The sequence below is a fragment of the Notamacropus eugenii genome, chromosome 1, assembly GCF_028372415.1.
Source record: "Notamacropus eugenii isolate mMacEug1 chromosome 1, mMacEug1.pri_v2, whole genome shotgun sequence".
NCBI classification, from domain to species: domain Eukaryota; kingdom Metazoa; phylum Chordata; class Mammalia; order Diprotodontia; family Macropodidae; genus Notamacropus; species Notamacropus eugenii.
In genome coordinates, this window is record NC_092872.1 from 410,756,341 (window position 1) to 410,765,468 (window position 9,128).

Here is a 9,128-nt window from a genome sequence, read left to right on the forward strand (position 1 = left end):
AGGAGCATGGTGGAAAAAGGGGATGCTTATGGGTGATCATTTTCTCTCCTTGCTGGATTCCAACTCCTCATCCTCCTAACCATGCCCAACTCCAGCCAATATCTCCCCATCAACCATAACCAACCCTATGTGCACTGCCCTCTCTTTTATAAACAGTCAGCTGTGGCTGGCTGATGGCTCCCCTCTGTCCTAACTGGATTTTTCCCTTTCTTAACTCCCAGGAGATTCCTGAGGGGCTCCAGACTTTTAGGTTTCCTGGGGTGACTTTAGCAGGTCCCAATTCTGTTTGATAGGACTGTGATGCCTTTATCATAAGCATCTGTTTTCTTCACTGCAAGTCCAAGGTTTTTACCTCCTAGCCTGCCCCCCATCTATTTCCCAACTTTCATGCTTTCTCTAGGTCCCTAGTGGTTCTACTGCTCCCCCCAGACCTCCCTCAGCTCACCAAGGGCCCCCAGTTCTTTCCCCTCCTTAGACCTTGCCTTTCTTCCCTGCTCCTGGTCCTGGCTAAATATGGGTCCAAGAACCTTTACAGAAAACAGAGGGAGGTCTCAAGGGCCCTTGGGGCAATGCTCCCCACTTTAAGTTGTGAGAGGATAGGTGCCTGTCCCTGTTTCCCAATGCTACTCTCTCCACATCCTTGGGCCATCTATAGTCCTACCTGGGTGTCCCCTATTTCTATCTCCCCCCTTCCCACAACATTACTGTCTCTGTATAGTATAAATATATATATATATATGTATATATATATATATATATATATATGATGCATAATATATATATGATGCATGATATGTGGCTATATATATATGTGTGTGTGTGTGTGTGTGTGTGAATGAAAGTGACAGGGTGGTAAAGGACGATCAGTTCCAGGTGGACCTCATAGTAGGGTGTTCATCTGGCTCTCCCCAATGTATCCAGACCCCTTCTCTACCCACCAGCCTGTAGCCACCCCATCTGATTGCCTGAGGTCTCTCAGAACCCGTGTTGGTTATGTCCTTTATATTCGTGCTGAACCACCTGGTGACTACTGGTAAAGTATCAATAAAGTAGTGTTCCAAAAAAAAAAAAAAAAGAAAGAAAGAAAGAAAGAAAGAGCTCAGTGTCTGACAAAAACTGCTGGGAAAACTGTGCTGTGGTGGAAACTGAACATAGGCAAAAGTCTGGCATTGTATATCAGAATAAAGTCAAAATGGGTACACAATTTGGGTATAAAGGCTGATTCTATAAGGAAATAAGGAGAGCAAGGAAGAATTTATTTGCCAGATTTATGGAGAATGGAAAAATTTATGAACAAATAAGAGATAGAGAGCATTGTGAAATGATATATGGATAATTTTGATTACATTTTGAAAAGGTTTTGCACAAACAAAGACAATGCAATCAATACGATGCAATGCAATGAAATATAATACAATACAATGCAATAAAAATTCAATCAAGATTAGGAGCTAAGAAGAAAATTGGGCAAGAATTTTTAAAACTAGTGTCTAAAAGTCTCGTTTCTAAAATATATAGAGAAATGAGTTAAATATACAAGGACACAAGTCATTTCCCTGCTGATAAATAGTCAAAGGATATGAACAGGCAGTTTTCAGAAAAAGAAATTAAAGTTATACAGACATATGGAAAAATGCTTTAAATCACTATTGATTAAAAAGATGCAAACCCAGAAACGATGAGGAACCACATTGCAACTATCAGACTGGCTAACATGACAAAACAGGAAGATGATAAATGTTGGAGAAGATGTGGGAGTGTGGCAACATTAATTCACTGGTGGATCTGTGAGCTGATTCAACCATTCTGGAGAGCAATTTGGAACTATGCTCAAAGGGCTATAAAAATGTGTGTACCTTTTGGCCGAGCAATACCACTTCAAGAGAAGTATCTCAAAGAGACCACAAATATAGGAAAAGGACCCTCATGTATAAAAATATTTATAGCAGGTCTTTTTGTGGTGACCAACAACTGGAAATTGAGAGAATTCTCATCAGTAGAGGAATGACTGAAAAGGTGTGGTATATGAATGTAATGGAATATGATTGTGCTATAAATAATGATGAGCAGGTAGAGTTCACAAAAATCTTGAAAATCTTATATAACCTGATGCTGAGTGAAATGAGCAGAACAAGGAGAGCATTATGCACAATAACAGGTTGTGTGAGGACTCTTTCTAATAGATTTAACCCTTTCCAGCAACACTAGTACCTAAAACATTTCCAAAGGACTCTTAGTACAAAATGCCATCCAGATCCACGGAAAGAAGCATAGAGTCAGAATTCAGAATGAAGCAGACTTTTTTCTGTTTTGTTATGTTTTGTTTGGTTTTGGTTTTTTATCATGATTTCTCCTATTTGTTTTAAGTCTTCTATGCAACATGACTAATGTGAAAATGTATTTAATAAGAATGTATGTGTAGAATCCATTTAAGATTGCATGCTGTTGTGGGAAGCGAAAGGGGTTGGAGGGGGAGAATAATTTAAAACTTACGGAAGTGATTGCTGAAGATTGAAAACAAATGAATTTTAACAACATCTAAAAGAAATTATTCAAGTGTTGTGAAATACAATCAGGATAAGACAAGATTGAGCAGGTTCTAAACTAAGGGATTAGAGGGTTTGGGGTATGATATTCTAGAGGTCAAAAGAGCTATGATTGACACCAAGAATCATCTACCCAACAAAACTGAGCATCACAATTCAGGAGGAAAATGGATCTTCAATGAAACAGACGACTTCCAAGCATTCTTGTTGAAAAGACCAGAGTTGAATAGAAAAAGTTACTTTTGAATATGAGAATCAAGAGAAGTAGGAAAATGTAAACAGGAAATAGAAATCATGAGAGACGTGTTGAAGTTGAACTGTTTAAACTCCAGCATGGAAAGATGGCATTTGTATCTCATGAGACCTTTCTCAGCATTAGGATAGTTGGAGGATAGACATACACGCATACATACAGAGAGAGATATGTGTGTGTGTGTATGTATGTCTATATATGTATGTGTGTATCAGTAGGTATATATGTGTATATATGTATACATACATATATATGTATATATTGATATGTATGTGATGTATATAATATGTATATAGATATAGGTAAGAAGACAATGTGTGAGCTGAATATGAAGGAATGATATATAAAAAAGAAAATTAAGGGTAAAAAATAATGTACTAAAATAAAGAGGAACGGGAGAGGTTGAATATGGTAAATCATCTCACATAAAAGAGACAAGAAAGAATTTACAATGGAAGAGAAAAAGGAGAATGTGAGAGGAAATAAATGAGCCTTACTTTCATCAGATTTGGCTTCTGAAGGGAATAACATATACACTTAATTGGGTATGGAATTTTATCTTACCCTACAGGAAAGCAGGAGTGGGAATTAGGTAGAGGGGGGAGATAATAGAAAGGATGGAAGATTGGGGAAAGGGATAATAGGAAGCAAACCCTTTGGTAGAGGGTCAGGTCAAAAGAGAGAATAAAATAAGTGAAAGGTGGGAAAGGATAAAGGAAATATAATTAATCTTTCATAACATGACTGTTATGGATGTGTTTTGCATGACTACACATTTATAACCTTAATTGAATCACTTGCTTTCTCAATGAGAGTAGGTAGAGGCAGGGGAATGGAGAGAATGTGGAACTCAAAGCTTTAAAAATAATGTCAGAAGTTGTTTATACATGCAGCTAAGAAATAAGATATAGGCAATGGGATATAGAATTCTATCTTGCCCTACAAGAATACAGAAGGGAAGGGTATAACAGGGGCAGTGATAGAAGGGAGGGCAGATTGTGGGAAAAAGTAATCAGAATTCATACTGTCCAGGGCTGGGAATAGGTGGGATAGAGGGAGGAAACTGGTAATTAAAAATTTTGTAGAAGAGAATGTTGAATATTGAAAATAAATAAATTTCTATAAAGAAAAAGAATTCTGGATTGCTCTGAGTGGTAAGCACCCACCATTAGAGTCATCCCAGGTCATCACCATAGCTCACATTCATGCATAAGTATGGCGAAAATAAATGAAAAGATGGGGCAGAGTCAAAATGGTCAAGTAAGAGCAGGACATTCTTGAGTTCTCCCTCAAACGTCTCTAAATACCTATAAAAATGTCTCCAAACATATTCAATAGCAGCAAAACCCACAAAATGACAAAGTAAAATGAATTCCCAACCCAACACAACCAAGAAGGTCAACAGGAAAGGTCTGTTGCACTAGTCTGCACAAACTGGGACCCAGCAAATCAAGAGCAGATCTTAAAGGACTGAGTCCCTCAGACTTCTTAACCCAAGAACACCAAAGACAACTTAGAAAGTTGATTTGAAAGGTCTATCAGACCTGCGTGAGAGAGGAGTGCAGTCCAGTTCCAGACCATGATTAAATTAAAATTAATGGGTGAGAGAGGAATGTATTGGAAGGACAAAGGGGGAGGTAGAATGGGTTAAATTATATAGTATAAAAGAGATAAGAAAAACTTTTATACTGGAGGGGAAGAGGAGGCAGGTGAGAAGAAAGGAAGGAATCTTACTGACTTCGGATTTGGCTTAAAGAGGGAATAATATGCACACTCAATTTGGTATGAAAATCTATCTTACCCTACAGGAAAGAATAGGGGAAGGGGACAAGAGGTCAGGGATGATGGAAAGAAGGGTAGGTTGGGGAGGGGCTAATCAGAAACAAGCACTTTTGAGGAGGGACAGGGTAAAAGAGAGATTACAATAAAAGAAGGGATGTGGCATAGGAGAGAAGGAAATTTAATTAGTGTTTCACAACATTAGTATTATGGTAGTGTTTTGTATGACTACACATACATAAACTATGTCAAACTGCTTGCCTTCTCAAAGAATATGGGTGAAGATGGAGGAAGGATGACAATTTCGAATTCAAAGTTTTAAAAAACAACGTGAAAATAGTTTTTACATGTAAATGGGGAATAAGATATACAAGCAATGGGTTTTAGAAATCTATCTTACATTACAAGAAAATAGAAGAGGATGGGGATAACAGAAGTGGAGGGGATAGTAGAAGGGAGAGCAAACTGGGGGAAGGGGTGATCAGAATGCATGTCCTCATGGTGTGAGGTAAGGGGAGAAATAGGAAAAAATTTAGAATTCAAAATAAAAATAAATGAATGAATGAATACATAGATAGAAGAAATCTAGATCTCATTTTCTAATTTGTTGATGTCCTTTTCATAATATTTCTTAATTGTTTATTCTTTGTTGGTTTTTTCCTTCATCTCTTTCATTTGATTTTAAAACTTTTGAAAATTCTTCTTTGTATCCTTTTTTGGGGGGGCAGTAAGTGACCATTTGATCTTAATATTTGGTTAGAAGAGCATTTCTTTGCTTTCAATAACCTCCTCTGAAGATGAATCCTGTCTTCTCTATTCCTATGATTACTTTCTATGGTTGTATTCTTTCTCCTTTACCTATGCCTTTTCTGTACTAAAGGCTTAATTATTATAATCACCTCTAGTCCTGGGGTATGGAGGATGGTGTCTCTTGCCCCAGTTCTTTAGTTATCTCTTCTAGTCCAGAACCAAAATCAAAATTCCAGCCTCCTGTAAGTGCCCACAGCCATTGTCGTTCCACCCCACTGCTTCTGCACTCACCACTAGTGTGCTAATTCCATCTGTTCCCTGATGTTCTCCGCAGCACAGCTGGATCTGGTGTTACTTATCAGCAGAGGTTCCCTTGATTTTCATCAGTTAAAACAGTCAAATCCCCTCACTGTCCTCAGAGTAAAAAAGTTCCTTTAACCGTGGGCTTATGGCATCCCAATTCAACTAATCCCGGAGCTTGCTGCTTGTTGTTAAAAAGTATGGTAACCTGGAGGGATTTACTCTTCACAGGAACCAAACCTCATCCCTGGATTTTTCTTTTCTTTTTTTGGATCTTTCTTCAAGTGGTGATCGGTGGATTCTTTCAATATTTATTTTGCCCTCTGGTTCTAGAATATTAGGGCAGTTTTCCTTGATAATTTCATGAAAGATGATGTCTAGGCTCTTTTTTTGATCATGGCTTTCAGGTAGTCCCATAATTTTTAAGTTGTCTCTCCTGGATCTATTTTCCAGGTCAGTTGTTTTTCCAATGAGATATTTCACATTATCTTCCATTTTTTCATTCTTTTGGTTTTGTTTTGTGATTTCTTGGTTTCTCATAAAGTCATTAGCCTCCATCTGTTCCATTCTAATTTTGAAAGAACTATTTTCTTCAGTGAGCTTTTGAATCTCCTTTTCCATTTGGCTAATTCTGCTTTTGAAAGCATTCTTCTCCTCATTGGCTTTTTGAACCTCTTTTGCCAATTGAGTTAGCCTATTTTTCAGGGTGTTATTTTCTTCAGCATTTTTTTGAGTCTCCTTTAGCAGGGTGCTGACCTGCTGTTCATGCTTTGCTTTCATATCTCTCATTGCTTTTCCCAGTTTTTCCTCCACCTCTCTAACTTGATTTTCAAAATTTTTTGAGCTCTTTTTGAGCTGTTCCATGGCCTGAGCCCATTGAGTGGGCTGGGATACAGAAGCCTTGACTTCTGTGTCTTTCCCTGATGGTGAACATTGTTCTTCCTCATCAGAAAGGGAGGGAGGAAATACCTGTTCACCAAGAAAGTAACCTTCTATAGTCTTGGTTTTTTCCCCTTTTCTGGGCATTTTCCCAGCCAGTGACTTGACTTCTGAATATCCTCTTCACACCCACTTCACCTCCTCATCCACCCAGCCAGCGCTTGGGGTCTGAGATTCAAATGCTGCTCCCCAGTCTCAGGGCTTTGGGCAGGGGCAGGGCTGCTATTCAGTGTGAGATCAAGTTCAGGTGCTCAGGTAGGGGCAGGGCTGCCTCCCGGGCTCAGTTCCCTCAGGGGGTTTATGCAGAGACCTTCAACAATGGATCCAGGCTCCTGCCTGCTTGGGGAGCCCTGGTCTGCTCCCGCCTCCACTGCTGCCTCCTGAGGGGGCCTGAGTTATGGGGGCACCCCACTCCCCTCTCGACCTGCCAAAGAGACCCTCTCACCAACCCTTGTCCCCTGTGGGTGGAGGGACCCGAGCAGCTGCTGGAGATTCTGTCCCTGAAGCCTGCTAGGATCTGCTCCCTGCTTGGATCTGCTCCTGTTGGTGCTGTGCGGCCAAGGCAGGGCTGTGCTCATCTCCTAGTCCGCGGCACAAAGAACCTTTTGCGAGAGGTTTTCAGGCTCTCTGGAACAGAAATCTCGTCCGCTCCGTTGTTCTGTGGCTTCTGCTGCTCCAGAATTTATTGGCAGTTCTTTTTTACCGATATTTTATGGGTTGTGGGTTCAGAGCTAGCGTATATGTGTCCTGGATTTTTCTTTTGATCCTCTAGAATTGTCCCAGGAGGATGCCTGTTGAACCCCTATTCTTTTTCATTTTTACCCTATTTTGTTTGCCCAAAGGTGCTATTTTGCCTCTTGTGTGGGAACATCTTGAGATCTTAGGATTTTCTGACCTACTCCATGATCTTCCCAGAATTCTCCTCATAACATTATATTTATGTTCACCCATTCTTCCAGGAAGCTGATATTAGGGTTGAGTTCTGCACGACTTCTGGAGAGAAGGTTTGACCTTGGCTGGTTCTGCTTTTGCTTTCTTGACCAAACAAGAGACAGAGAGGATCACAAGATACAAAGTCACTAATGTTCATTATATGAAATAGTTTTTGCAGAAACAAAACCAATTGAGCCAAAATTAGAAGGAAAGCAAGAAACTAATTACAACAAATTTCTCTGATAAAGATCTTAGTTTTCCAGTATAGAGAAAACTGAGTCAAATTTATAGAATAAGTAATTTCCCAATTGATTAATTACCAAAAGACATGAAGACTCAATTTTCACAAGAAGATATCAAAGCTATCATACACATAGGAACAAATGCTTTAAATAACTAGTATTTAGAAAAAAAATGAAGATCAAACTAACTCTGAGGTACCACCTCACATCTATCAAATTAGCTAAGGTAACAGAAAAGAAAATGAGAATTGTTGGAGAGGATGTGGAAAAATAAGCACAGGAATACATTGGTGCAAATTGGTCAAACCAGTATGGAGAACAATTTGGACCTATATCCAAACTGCTATAAAAACTGTGCATGCTCCTTGCACCAACAATACCAGTATTGGGTCTGTTTTCTAAAGATATGTAAGAAAAAAGTGCAGTTAGTGTTATGCACAAAAATATTCTAAGCACTTCTTTTTATAGTGACAAAGAAAAGGAAATTGACAGAATACCCATAAATTGGTGAATGACTGAACAAGTTGTGTTGCGTAATTGTGATGGAATAGTATTGTTTTATATGTATGTGCGTGTGTTCATCCTTTGTTGCTGAAGAAGACCATGACATCAGAGAAATGATGACATGACTTGCACTTGACTTTGTTTTCAGTGAGTGAGGGTTGTGCAGGTCACTAGTCTCACTTCTCCTCCAGAGCCATCTGAATCCAATGACCAGATATTCATCAGGCTGACTGGAGATGACTCAGGATGAAGCAATTGGGGTTAAGTGACTTGCCCAAGGTCACACAGCTAGTGAGTGTCAAGTGTCTGAGGTGAGATTTGAACTCAGGTCCTCCTGACTCCTTCACTGGTACTCTATCCACTGTACCACCTAGATGCCCGGTATTGTTTTATAATAATTTATTTATTGTTATTATAAGTTTTATAATACTGAGGAGGATGGTTTCAGAAAAAAAAAATTATATGAACTGATATAAAGTAATAAACACAGCCCCAGGAGACCACTGTAAGCAGTAACAACATTATAATTATGATAATGGTGAATAGCTTAGATACTCTGATAAATACAATGATTGAAAACAATGCCAAAAGACTAAAGATTACAACTGTTTTTCACCTCCAGAGAGAGAAGTGATGAACTATAAATGCAGATCGAAGTACATTGCTTTTCACTTTCTTTATATTTTGGGAAGAAGAGGGAACATAGCTGGCTTAGAAATGTTTTACAAGACTTCATATGATATCACTTGACTTCTCAGGGAGTACAAAAGGGGTTTAAGGGAGAAGAAGAATTTGTAACTCAAAATTTTTCTTTTTTTTCATGTTTCTTTTTGATGGATGATTTTTTTTTATATTTAAAAATAAAATAAAATAAAACCTCCC